Consider the following 14,475-nt stretch of genomic DNA (forward strand, 5'->3'; position numbering starts at 1 on the left):
TCCTCCCGTCCACCTCCTCTCTCACTTTGGCCTCACCCCAATGCCTTTCTTCTGCCAACTGGGGGCGGGTTGGAGGGGCGGGGCTGCGGAGGAACGCATGGACTGATGACGCACAGGATTCTGGGGGTTGAGTGTGTGGAGGGGGGTGATGTGTCTCCAGCAGTAGCGACTAGCTAAAAGTGCTCAGTTTTAGGAATTCCATCTGTGTGAAAGCAATAGAAATGTGGTATAGAGACGTTTAGAAATAGAAGCCCAGCAGTGGGCTCTGAGGTCCCGCGGATGTGTCGCTTGCTTCAACAGTGTTTGGACTGAACCGACCCGGTGACGCCCCTTGCTCCAGGCCCCAACCACCCTCTAAACTTTTTTCCAGTTGCAACCTTCAGAATCAGCCCTCAGCTATCCTCGGCCACCGGGATTGGCCAACACCATTTTTTGAGCTTAACTCTTTATTATTGATCAACCATGAGCGCCCATATTCTTCAGAATTATTCCGCGGAGGTAGAGGCTGTCGTCAACCGCCTGGTCAACATGCATCTGCGTGACTCCTACACCTACCTCTCTCTGGGCTTCTATTTCCACCTCCACCATGTGGCTCTGGAGGGCGTGGGACACCTTTTACAGGAATTGGCTGAGGAGAAGAGCGAGGTGTCAAGCCTCTCTTGGAAATACAAAACTAGTGCGGCTGCCGCAAGCCCTTCCAGGATGTGTAGAAGCCATCTCAAGATGAATGGGGTAAAACCCAGGACGCAATGGAAGCCACCATACTCATGGTCTGCCCGCGCAGACTTCCACCTCTGTGACTTCCTGGAGAGCTGCCTCCTAGATGGGCAAGTGAAACTCATCAAGAAGATGGCAGCCACCTGACCAGCCTCTGCAGGGTGGCTGGTCCCCAGGCGGGGCTAGGCGAGTATCTCTTCCAAAGACTCACCCTCAAGCACCACTAGGAGCCTCCGAAGCCCAGCGGCCTTTGAGGAGTCCCTCTGGTGTCAGGGCTGTCAGGGCTCTGAAGCCCCTCTCTGCAACCACTAGACAGCTTTTTAAACACCCTGCAGCCCTCTCCCAAGCCTTCGACCAAATGGAAACAATAAAGCTTTTGGGGGGGGAGGGGAAGAAGCCCACGTGAAGGTCGTTTACCAGATAATACTTAAAGTGAAATGATTAGCTATGTGGCCTCAGGCAAGTCCTTTACTTCTACTTCTCAGAACCCATTTCCTGCCTTGTAAAATGAGGAGATGTGAAACAAAAGCAGGAAAATTGGGACTCAAAAGCAGACTGCTCTGGATTTGATTCTTCTGGTTTAAATTCAAGGAATTAGGGAGTCTTTGCATCAAGGCAAGGACAGTACACTGGCAGACATCCATGGTGACATCTTCCATGGTGTGAAGTGTGTGGTTAAGAAGGTGGCTCTGGAGACAGCAATTACCATCAGGGTAACCTTAGGTAAGTTCATTAATCTCCCTGTGCCTCAGTTTCCTCATCAGTAAAATGGGATAGTAACTACCTTTATTAAAGGACACAAATATTAACTATTAATAGTAACTATTGGGAAAGAAAATCAGAGGGTGAATAAAAAGATTTTTTTCCAACAGCATCCCATTCTCTAAAATGGTACTCCAGCATCACCCAGGTGCTCATTACAAATTATTGGACCCCACCCCAAACCTACTCAATCAGAAACTATGAGGGGCAAGGCCCAGGAATCTGTTTTGGAATCTTTCTGGAATCTCTAGGGGATTCTTATGCATGCTAAAGTTTGAGCAGCACCGTTCTAGAATCTTCCTCCCCAAAGTGTGGTCCAAACCCCAGAATCATCAGCATCTCCTGGGAATTTGTTAGACATTCAGAATCTTGGGCCTCACTCTGGATGTGCTAAATTGTAATCTGTGTTTTCACAAGATCCCCAGGTATTTCTATATACATTAAATCTTGAGAAGCACTGCCCTAGAACTGCATCTTTAATTTAGTAGCCTCTAGCCATGTGTGGCTATTAAAATTAAAACTAAATTAATTAAAATGAAATAACATTAGAAAATCAGTTCTTCAGTCACACTAGCCGTATTTCAAGAGCTCAAGAGTCACATGTGGCTAGTGGTTACAGTATTGGACACTGCAGATTACAGAACATTTCTACCATCTCAGCAGGTTCTATTGGACAGTACAGCTCTAGAATAATTATTACTATAATTATTTTTTTGTGACCACAGAGCATCTAGATGAAGCAGATTACGTGGGACAAGGTTGATAGACTCTAATGTTTAAATGAGCCAAGCAGGCGAAGTAAGTGAATGAAGTAGACCAGTTATAAGAGAATCAAAAGCACGAGGGCAATGGTAAGTGGCCAGTGATACTCCATATCCATGCTGGGACGACAACTGGGAGTGCTGGTGACTGTGGTAATCTGACAAAAGCATGTTTAGATACAGCCAATGTTACCATGGAGGAGGCTAAGCCCAGCCTAGGATAGATTGTTCTATTTTTGTTTAAGAAGCTAGACATCTGGATTTTTATGTGATTCTTAAATTTTGATTACTAAGTCAAAATTTAAAAAATGCTGTGCTAGCCAAGGAAACACTCAGGAAAGCCTCGTTTGGCCTTGATGTTGTGACCTTGAAATCAAGCTGTCTAGTTCTGCCTTGCAAGGTCAGTTGTTTGCCTTGTGTATGTCCTCCTTTCTTGCCTCTGTTTCTTCTTTCTTCTCTTCTTTTGATCTTTTCTTTGCTTTCCCTTCCCTTTTTTCTTTTCTCTCTCCTCCTTTAATTTTTTTTTCATTCAGTAAGCATTTATTGAATGCTGTCTTTGTGCCAGGCATGGTGCTAGAGACTCAGGATACAAAGATGAATCAACATTGCCAGTCCACTCAAAGAGCCCACAGTTTCGTGGGAGACTCAGCTATGAGCATAGATAATGAGAGTGCAATTTGAGGAGTGTTGTAGTAGAGGTATGTCCAAAGCCTTATGGAGTGGTAAATAATGGAGTAAGCCAACTTTGAGGGGGAGGGATCAGAGAGGTCTTCACACACGTGGGATATCTGAGCTGAGTGTTGAAGGATGTGCAGGAGTTTTCCAGGTTGAAGGGCTGGGATAGAAGTGGGAGAGGGTATTTTTAGTGGAAGAAACAGCTTGGAGGCTTGACAGTACTTTGTGTGTTTAGCAAGAAAATTTCTGGGTGGCTGATGTGTAAAGTATTATATATAAAGTGATTTACTAGACCTCCTTGTTCTTAAAAGTTTGTCTGCTAGCCACTCTCTGCCACTATTTGAGCCACTTCCTCCTACCCCCCGGGCTCCTTTCACCCCAGCCTTGTACCCCTGAATCTACAACCTGCTTCTAGAACCTCACCCTCCACCTTTCCCCTCCCCTGCTGTCTTTCTACTCCCTTCTCCCTCCTGCCAACATCTTTCTCCATCCACTTAAAATTCAGAGTGCCCTTTACATATTCAAAACCATCTGGTGCTCAACCAACCAGAGGGAGAATAAAGATGCTGAGATTGTTAATCCATTTAAATGTCAATGACTCTGAGGTTTTTATTTGGATCCTGATTAAACGAAGTGTTAGAAACCTAAGACATTTTTTTTGAAGTATAGTTGATTTACAATGTTGAGTTAATTTCTGCTGTATAGAAAATTGACTCAATTATACACATATATATATATGTTCTTTTTTATATTCTTTTCCATTATGGCTTATCTCAGGATATTGAATATAGTTCTCTGTGCTGTACAGTAGGACCTTGTTGCTTATCCAACCTGAGACAATTTATGAGATGATTGGAAATTTGAACACTGACTGGATATTAATGATTGACATTTTTAGGTGTAATAATGGTATTGTGGTCATGTTAAAATGAAAGTCTTAATCTTTAGAGATGCATCGGATATTTATAGATGAATTGATATGAAGTCTGGGATTTGCTTCAAAATTACATAGGAGTGAGGGGAATTGAGGTACAGATGAAACAAGATTGTCTATGAATTGGTTATTGTTGAACCTGGGTGATAGGTACATAAGGGTTCATTATATTAGACTCTCTAATTCTCTGTATGCTTGCATATATATAATATTCAAAATACTCCATGCTATTTGTTGAATTGTGTCTTTCAAAAAGATATGCTGAAGTCCTAACTCCTGGTACCTCTGAATGTGACCTTATTTGGAAATAGGGTCTTTTCAAATGTAATCAAGTTAAGATGAGGTTATTAGGGTGGGCCCTAATCCAGTATGACTGGTGTTTTTATAAGAAGGGGGAAATTTAAACAGTCAACTAATATTTGACAAGGGAACCAAGAATACTCAACAGGGAAAGGATAGTCTTATCTATTGAAATAAATCATGTTGGGAAAACTAGCTAACCACATGCAGAATACAGTTGGACCTGTATTTTATACTGCTTAAACGATTAATTTAAAATGGATTAAAGACTAAAACATAAGACCTGAAACCATAAAACTCCTAGGAGAAAACATAGGTGGTAAGCTCCTTGACATTGGTCTTGGCAATAATTTTTTGAATATGACACCAAAAGAACAAGCAACAAAAGCAAATATTAGTAAGTGGGACAACAACAAACTTAAAAGCTTATGCACAGCAAAAGAAACAATCAACAAGATTAAAAGGCAACCTATGGAGTGGGTGAAAAATATTTGTAAATAATATACCTGATAAGGGGTTAATATCCAAAATATATAAAAAATTCATACAACTCAACAGCAGAAAACCAAATAATTCCATTAAAAAATGGTCAGATGACCAGAATAGACATTTTTCCAAAGAAGACATAAAGATGGCCAACCGGTACATGAAAAGATGCTCAGCATCCCTAATCATCAGGGAAATGCAAATCAAAACCACAACGAGATACCACCTTACACCTCTTAGAATGAGTATCATCAAAAAACAAACAAAACCCCGAGATAACAAGTGTTGGTGAAGATGCAGAGAAAAGGGAACGCTTGTGCACTGTAAATGGAATGCAAATTTGTGCAGCCACTATGGAAAACAGTATGGGGTTCCTCAAAAAATTAAAAATAGAACTGCTATATAATCTAGCAAGCTCACTTCTGGGTATATATCCAAAGGAAACGAAAACAGGATCTTGAAGAGATATCTGCACTCCCATGTTCATTACCTATTTATTCATAATAGCCAAGATGTGGAAACAATCTAAGTGTCTGTCAACAGATGAATGGATAAAGTACATGTGGTATATATACACAGTGGAATACTACTCAGCCACGAGAAAGAAGGAACTCCTGTCATTTGTGTCAACATGGATGCATCTTGAGGGCATTATGCTAAGCGAAATAAATCAGCGGAAGACAAATGCTGTATGGTATCACTTTTACATGGAACCCCCAAAAGCCAAAAATCATAGAACAGAGAATAGAACAGTGGTTTACCAGGATAGGGGAAATAGGGAAATGTTGGTCAAAGGGTACAAACTTCCAGCTATACGACAAATAAGTTCTGAGGACCCAAGGTATAGCGTGGTGATTATAGTTAATAATACTGTATTATATACTTGAAAGTATACAAAAGTAGATCTCAAATGTTCTCACCACAGAAAAGAAATGGCAAGTATGTGAGGCAATGGAGGTATCAATGTTAGCTAATGGTGTGGTGGTAATCATTTTGCAGCATATAAGTGTATCAAATCAACATGTTGTACACCTTAAACTTTCATAGTGTTATATGTCAGTTGTATATCACTGAAGGTGGAATAAAACAGGAAAGGGGGAGTTTGGACAGAGACACACAGGGGAAGTTCCATGTGACTGGCGGAGGCAGAGACTAGAGTGGTTAGATGCCAAGAAACCCAAGGATTGATGGCTACCGCCAGACTAGTAAGAGGCGAGGAAGGATTCTCCTCTTGAGTCTTCACAGGGAGCATGATCCTAACAAGACCTTGATTTCTGGCCTCCGGAACTGTGGGGCAATAAATGTTTGTTGGTCAAGTTACCCAGTTTGTGGTTCTTCGTTTTAGCAGCCCTAGGAAACTAATGTACTCCATAATAAAAAGTTAAAATAGTAACTACATAACTTAAACTCTTCTTTTCTTCTTTGCTTCCTCTTCTGCCACATCATAATCTAAACATCTTCAGATAGGTCCATCTTGGACATGATATTCTGTTACTTTGAATAAGGACAATGACAGAGAACTGAAAATCTAAATAAGAGGGAGAGGTTGAGGTAGAAGTAAGGAAGGTGGGATTAGAAGAAAACTAGACAAATGCATAAACCACCGCACAAAACTACACAGCCCCACAAGACCCCTAGAATTTCCTGAATAAGCCAAGGTCCTCTGGGCCTCTGTTAGTTCCTTCCTGGGGTCACAGACTTGGCTTTTGATCTTGGATCTGCCGTTTTCTAACTCAGAGACATTGGGCAAGCCATTCAATACAAAAGATTTACTTTCTCCTCAGTAAAGTGAGGGGGTTGGGTTACACCAGGAAGCCTTCCTTGCTTGCCCTACGTTGGCTCAGGTGCTCCTACATCATCTGAACCAATCTGTGCCTACTGTAGCGTGCATCACCTGCTTGTTATTGGTTACTGTCTATCGCTACTACAAGATTGTGAACTTCTTGAAACAGGACCTGTCTTGTTCACCACTGGATCCCCTCACTGAGTCCCTGACCTCATGCACAGTAGACCAGCAAAAGTAGCTTGGTACAACGACACTGTATTTGTGATAATCTTATACAAATCTATGATAAAAATTCTCTTTCAGAGAGCTAGAGAAAAAGCCATTTGTTTGCATGTAACCTTTAACTCTTTACTCTGAGTTCTGCTAGGGACTGATCTTCTATTTGGCAGTCAGTCTCTGAGAGCCTCCCTCCCCACCGGGGCTTCCAACTCACTGAGCTCTGACATTGCTTGTGCATTTGGTACAATGCCCAAAACTGTGCTGAGGACAACTAAAGTGCTTGCCCAGGGTAGATTTTTTTTTTTTTAATTTTTGGTTATGCTGGGTGTTGCTACATGCAGGATTTCTCTAGTTGCGGCGAGCAGGGGCTACTCTTCGTTGCAGTGCGCGGGCTTCTCATTGCGGTGGCTTCTTTTGTTGCGGAGCACGGGCTCTAGGCGCGCAGGCTCAGTAGTTGTGGTACACGGGCTTAGTTGTTCCGTGGCATGTTGGATCTTCCCGGACCAGGGATCGAACCCGCGTCCCCTGCATTGGCAGGCAGATTCTTAACCACTGCGCCACCAGGGTAGATATCTTTTGGGTTGAAGTTTTGTGCTTTTCAATGATGAGAGTTAAGCCTTACAACTAGTTTCAGAGAGGAAACAAGAAAGTGACACAGTACTGTAGGTGTTTAACAAGGGCTTGGAAAGAAGGACGTTTGTTTGCTTAAGGGAAGACATCAGAACTGCAGATATGCACGTATTGTTGAAGCCCTGAAGAAAAATGAGTCAGGGAGAGCACTTCAAACACAGGCAGGTTGGTTTCTGCAATGAGTATCAAATGAGATCTTTCTTTAGGAGTGGTTTCATTTCAGGATAAAGGGGAATTTCACAGTGCACAGTTACTGTGTGAAAAATGTGTAATCTGGTTTCTAGCAATTTTGGCAGAGTGGTAGATACGTCAAGACTTTGGCATTTTGGTGAACTAGTTTTACAAAAAGTGTGGCTATTTCTTTATAAGGTGATTTCTAAGATCTTTTCTATTCTAAATTTCTGTGCGTCTCTGAGTAGAATTTTTTTCTATTCTATTTTCAAAATTATCCAAAGTAAGTTCTATCTAAGCTAAAAATTGATGGAAGGTATGACAAGAAAGTGTTAAGACTTTTCTTCCATCAATATATTCACATGGTTCCCTTAAAAAAAGTTCTTAAAATCTGCAAGCTTGTGTCACCATTCCTCAGATGGCCACAAGATGGCAGCCTTGGGCTAGTAGTAGGAGAAGGGTTCCCCCCCCCAACCCCCCAAAAAAAGCACTTGTTAGTTGCTGTGATGTTGCAAAAAGAATCCAGATCTGGTTGTTTCTTTGCCTCTGCACCTCTACAGTGTGGTCGGCTGGTATCCTTGTCCACCACAGACATTTCATGAATAAAACCTAGAAGAAATCTTAAGCAATCCAGCAATTGTGAAAGTTGCTCAGGCCAGTATGCTGATGTCAATGCTGTGTGGAAGAGAAACACTTTGTTCACAAAGGGAGAGTGTGTGTGTGTGTGTGTGTGTGTGTGTGTGTGCGCGTGTGCGCACGCCAAGGACCACTGGTTATCTGAAACTTTGTGGTCATAGGTAGGATTGATGCAGAAGCTTAGAGATACATTTTAGCATGTTAGGAAATAGGGTGTAGGGAGGAGTAATACTGAAAATATAATTAAATATCACCAAATGATGTTAATAATGAATTAAGTGTCACTGTGTGGTAACCTTCAACAGGATAGGGACAGGTTGTTTTGTTGACCACTGAATCCCTTGAATATAAAAAAGTTGCCACACTTTGACTACCTTCTCCACCCAATTCTGGTCTTATTTGAACTGTTTCCTCCACAATGACACTTTTGGAGAATGGACCCAGAAGGACCTCTTACTGGACTACATTCCCCCTCCTCCCCATTTCCAGACTCTTTTCTGCCTCTATCTTGACTATTTTCAGTACAGATACACTTCCTATCCCAAGGATCTGTACCAGTGTTTTATTTACAGAGTGTGGTCTTTAGACACCCCTGCATCTCAATCATTTAAAAAAGTGTAGATTCCTGGGCTCACCTCATATTTATTGAATCTGAATCTCCAACATTGAGGTGCAGGGATTGTGTTTTTACTGATTTGTCATAGGTGATTCTTCTAATGTTTGAGAATCTCTGACATAAAAAGAACCCCTCACTGCCCTGGATTTTGGTGGGTCAAGGAAGATACTTCCTCAAATAGCCTGTAAAGTAAGGAAAGAGAGAAGATGATGATGATTGATTATGATGATGGTCTATACCATAATAGACCCACATGTATCTCAGAATCAGTCAGTCAAGGCCAGCTATCCCCCAATATCTCCCAGGAGAGATGCTGGATCATCATATTGCCAATAAAACCAGAAAGTAACATGATTAATTACTGCAGTCATTCAGGCTGAATTTAGTTTTGCAAAAAAAGTTCTTTTAAACGGTGGAACACAGGGCAAGGAGGATACTAGGGCAGGGATGGATAAATCTTATAATCTAATAGAGTTACCCCAAAGGTAGATGTTAAGACGATAACCCTTAGCTTGAAATTCATTAGCCTCTATCCTTTGAAATTGCTGTCTTTTCACCATGACGCTCGACTGTTTTCAGTAGGGATTCCCCTAAGGGTCAATTTCAGCAGCAGTTTTAGGGACCAGTAGCTGATTCACTAGAAAGCCAGAAATTGGGCAGCAAGTACAACTAGTAAACAAATGTATGGTAAAACATAGAAACTGTAATAGTAATCAAAGAAAAACAGATCAAATAAAAATGAGGAGTGTGCTTACCTGTTAAATTAGCAAAATAAAAGTTGCAAGTGAAAATATTCAATGTATATAAGGGTTTTGTGATTCCAGCTCTCTTATGCATTATTGGTGGCACTATACATTGGCACAGCTCTTTAGCAATGCAGTTTAGGAATATGTATTTAGAGACACAAAAATGTTCATATTCTTTGCCTCAATATTCTCATTCTTGGAGATGTAGATCCTAAAGAAATAACATAAAACATGGAAAAAAGCTTATATCTCAGAGATGTACATCACATCATTACTTAACATTATTGTTTAGCAAAAACAGAAAAGAAAGCAGCCTCAGTGTGCGACAATTGCTTCGTGAAATTTGATGTAGTTACTGTTTAGTTTGTTAGAGAGACATTAAAAATCATGATTATGAAGACAAGAGCAAAAACCTTATGAAATAATTTTAATGAAAAATATGAAATATACTATATATGATTGTTAAAAAAAGAGGCAACAGGTCACAAATTGAGTCACCTGTGCTAAGCCTACATCATCAAACTGAAACTTAATACCTAACCTAGTTGCAGATTCAATCTCCCCCCAGAATGTAGTTTTAACTAGTCAGTTCGGAATTCTCTGGTCAGGAAGAATGAGGTAATCTGCCACATAACCCTTTTCCATCCCCCAAAGGAAGATGAGGTCATCTACTCTCTTCTCATCCCTTCCCCCTTTGCCTATAAAAACCTTCCATTTTGTACAGCTCCTCAGAGCTCCTTTCTACTTGCTAGATGAGGTGCTGCCCAATTCATGAATTGTGCAATAAAGCCAATTAAATCTTTAAAATCTACTCAGTTGAATTTTGTTTTTTAATACTGTATTATTTCCTATGTATCTGTCTGTGTTTGAAATAGTGATTTAATTTTAAATGCAACTATGTATTAAACTATATACGCATAGAACAGGAAAGAAATAGATAAAGTGATAAAGTTGGTGTGTTAAGGTGCTCAGTTATGAATAATTATTTTTATTTTCTGTTTTCCAAGTTTTATGTAAGGCAGGGTCCTGGCTATCTCCATTTCCCCCTTCAGACCCACTCTCTGTCCTGTTTTCAGCTGCAGAGACTGATCAGTGGCGTTTGGCCAATGGGGAGGCGCAGTCAGAGAGTAGAGGGAGGGAGAAGAGTGAGCAGGTCCAGCCCTCTCCCTGCAGGATCACCGTGCACGACTCCTCTGGAGCAGCCCTCTCCCCAGAACGCTCTTCTGGGTTCCGGTGGCCACTCCGCCTCCTTATAAAAGGCACAACGTGAGAACTGTGAGTTTCAGTTTTACTTGGGGACTTACTGAGGACTACAGCCTGGGGGACAACCTCTCAGAGAGCTCTGAGGAACTGCTCTGAAGAGGTAAGGGGAGAGGCCAGTATATATGTGATTTTGGCTAAGGAGTAGGGACAACTCAGCACACATCTCAGTAGAAGGTTGCTGCTAGTCATGGGGAACAGATATCTCAGTTAATTATTTTTGTGCTTTTCTAAGTATGGGAAGATGCAAGAATCCGGGTTCATAAAATTTTTTCCTGAAATATAACTATCTAAGGGCCTGTTTTGCCTGTTTTCCCAAAGCACAGAGTGCCTCATCCTGTCCTGAGTCCTGAATTCCTTTCAGGGTGTCCTTGTAGGTCAGTGACTGCAGTGGCTACTGACTTAATTCTTGTAGAACGGGATGGCAAGGGACATTCTTTATTTGCACCACTTTGCTGTCCCTTGTGGGTTTTCTATACCCTCTCCATACCTTTGAAAATAGTCTTTTTTACTAAACCCATATAGAATTGCCATAAATTGAGTGTGCCTTCTGTTTCTCGCTGAGATACTTACTGATACTCTATTAAGCGTGCCCTTTTATTTTCTGTATTTCTGAGGCTTTGACATCTAGGGCCTTACTAACCCTGGAGAGACTGTCCCTCCCAGGCTAGCCAATTCCTGGAGACAGTAAGCATCTCACCTGCAGGCATGCCTCTCACCTGCAGTTCATGCAAATGAACCAACCCTCAGCCCACACCCCTACCACCTCAGGGCCACTATTCCCAGGTCTTCATCACTCCAGGGCCAGATACCAGGCAACTAGGAACAACCCTTATACACCCAGGAGCCTGCTGAAATGATTCAAACTAGCCAATCCTAAACCTATTTACCCTGCCTCACCAGCTCCTTCTCACAGAAATCAAAGTAGAGACTAGCCCACATTTCCCCCTTGCTTCCTCTACTCTGGACAGACCCAGAGCTTCCCAGCATTGCCCCACCCCCATCCCCAATGGCTTGGTATGACTCCTCCCTTTGGTAACTGTTGCCAACTAAAAATCATCACTTGCCATCTGCCTTTCCAAGGATTAGGTCATAAGCCACTGCAGTTGCTGAGCTTCAACATACCCTGAAAGGAGTTCAGGAATGAGGCACTCTGTGCTCTGGGAAAAACTGGCAGAACAGGCATTCAGATAGTTAGATATTTTCAGATTTTATGAGCCCAATTTCTTGCATCTTCTCATATCTAGAAAAGCACTAAAATCATTAATGGAGACATTTGCTCCTCATAACTAGCAGCAACCTTCTGCTTAGATGTGTGCTTGACTACACGTATCTCCCTTCACTAAACTCATATATAATATTGATCTTCCCCTTGCCCTCTTTGGAGCCGTACCTCAGAGCTCTCTGAGAGGCTGTCTCCCAGGCCAGAGTCCTCATTTGGCCCCCAATAAAACAATTCACAACTCTCACCTTGTGCATTTCTTTTCAGTCAACACTGCAAATAACAAATTATCTTTTCAGTGGTAATCTCTGGATCTGTTGTCCTCACCATACCTGAATAATTAAACCTACATTTTAGAACAGATATAAGCATTTTGATACTTTCATCATTTTTTTCAAATATAATACCCGCCGGAACCTGTGACATTGCAGAAGAGTCATAACTGGGAAATGTTATAGCTATGTGGTGGGCTTTAGCAGAAAAGATGTGTTAAAAAAAAGAGGCCCCTTGGGCTTCCCTGATGGCGCAGTGGTTGAGAGTCCGCCTGCCGATGCAGGGGACATGGGTTCGTGCCCCGGTCCGGGAAGATCCCACGTGCCGCGGAGCGGTTGGGCCCATGAGCCATGGCCGCTGAGCCTGCGTGTCCGGAGCCTGTGCTCCGCAACGGGAGAGGCCACAACAGTGAGAGGCCCGTGTACCGCAAAAAAAAAAAAAAAAAAAAAAAGGCTCCAAATGAAGTCATTTGTCCCTGAAACAGCAAGACTTAATTGCAGTTTCAACTCCTCCCAGAAATGTGTCCTTTTGAACAGTCAATCTGAAATTTCCTCATCAGCCCTACTGAGGTAACCTGTGTGACAAAGACTCCTACCGTTCCCTTCCCCCCAAAGAAGTCAGCCTGGACTGAAACAATCTTTTCTTTTGCTATTACCTTTTTGTCCCACCCCATTCTGCCTGTAAAAACCTTCCATTTTTGTACAACGTCTCAGAACCTTTCTATTTACTAGATGGGATGTTGCCTGATTCAAGAATTGTTGAAGAAAGCCACTTAGATCTTCAAATTTACACAGTTGAATTTTTTTTTTTTTTTTTTTTTTTTTTGGCGGTCCGCGGGCCTCTCACTGCTGCGGCCCCTCCCGTTGCGGAGCACAGGCTTCAGACGCGCAGGCTCAGTGGCCATGGCTCACGGGCCCAGCCGCTCTTCGGCACGTGGGATCTTCGCGGACCGGGGCATGAGCCCGTGTCCCCTGCACTGGCAGGCGGACCCTCAACCACTGCGCCACCAGGGAAGCCCGAATTTTGGTTTTTGACAGATGAAAACCTCTCCTTATTTCCTCAGTAGCCAAATATTCCCCTCAATGAGAATGCTATAGTAATAGTAACAGATAATAAAAAAGAGCAACTAAAAAATTGAAATATGAAGATATAGCCTAGTCAGTGGCAGGTTGGGTGTTTTATAGAGACAATCTTGAGAAAAATGGTTAGAGGTTTATTTTTTTAACGAAGCTTAAAAAGCACTGGGGATAAAAACAAAGAATAATTTAGAAAGATGTACTACTCGAAGGTGGTGCTGATGTATTAATACATGTTAGAAACGAGTGGCCGGGAAGCATCAATCTGCCTGAGCTGTGGTCATTTTTCAAGCCTGGATGAACGAGAAGCAAAATCAAATTGTCACAAGTAGATTTGAACGATATACTGGCAAATTTTCATGGCCAAAGCAAGACCAGGAAAAGCAATAGATAAGAGTGTCTCTGAACCTCTTTGCCATCATTTGAGAAATAAATTTGTTTCTACAGTGAATCCACCCTCAAGTCAGTCTTGCAAAGTAGTTGGGACTGTGCCATGATATTAATGTAGGTACTGAAAAAAATTCCTCAAGTCATCCATCTTACCCCTGAAAGTTTCTACAAGTAGAAACAGGAGCTGAGAGTGGGTCTGGTGGACCTCTCATCACTCCCTTGCCTTACAAATAACCATGGTCATTCTGCAGGGAAGGTTCAGACCTGCATTCTTTGTAACTCCAGACTTTGTTGTCCTTTTTATGAGCCAGAGGCAGTGAGCACTGTCCCCAGAGAGCACTGAGTTAGCAGAGACTGTGGTCACAGAAATTACTCTTGGAGCATCTTGAATTGTTAATAAAAATTCCAGGAAGCCCAGTAATTACTGGGGACAATATGGAGCTAAGCAGAGGAGAGGGGAGACAGAAGGGGGAAGGGAAGGGAAAATTTCCAAGAATTGACTCATTTGAGATGTCAGAAGATAAATGAGTACTTTTACTTCTAGCCCTTCCTTTCCCCTGGAAATGGAATAGATTAGCAGAGTGGAGGCTTCCCCTTTCTTTCTAGGGTATTTGCGTAGACTATACCTTTTTTTTAAAATTTATTTTTCAGCTTTATTGAGGTTAGACTATGTTTTTAGAACTGTTTGATTTCTTGAAGCCAGTTCCTGTTACTTGCACAAAGGGCTGATCGCTTTCTCTCAATTGTACATGAAAATGGATAACTGGGATTAAGATCCCTCCTTTAGAAAATGTCATATATACAAGATTTTCTTC

At 42.0% G+C, this 14,475-nt stretch overlaps 1 pseudogene; it reads left to right on the top strand.

Moving 5' to 3' along the window:
- Positions 1 to 462: 462 nt before the first annotated feature.
- Positions 463 to 944, top strand: LOC132439457 (ferritin light chain pseudogene; annotated as a pseudogene).
- Positions 945 to 14,475: the final 13,531 nt, after the last annotated feature.

Source organism: Delphinus delphis, chromosome 16 (genome assembly GCF_949987515.2).
Source record: "Delphinus delphis chromosome 16, mDelDel1.2, whole genome shotgun sequence".
In the NCBI taxonomy this organism is placed as follows: domain Eukaryota; kingdom Metazoa; phylum Chordata; class Mammalia; order Artiodactyla; family Delphinidae; genus Delphinus; species Delphinus delphis.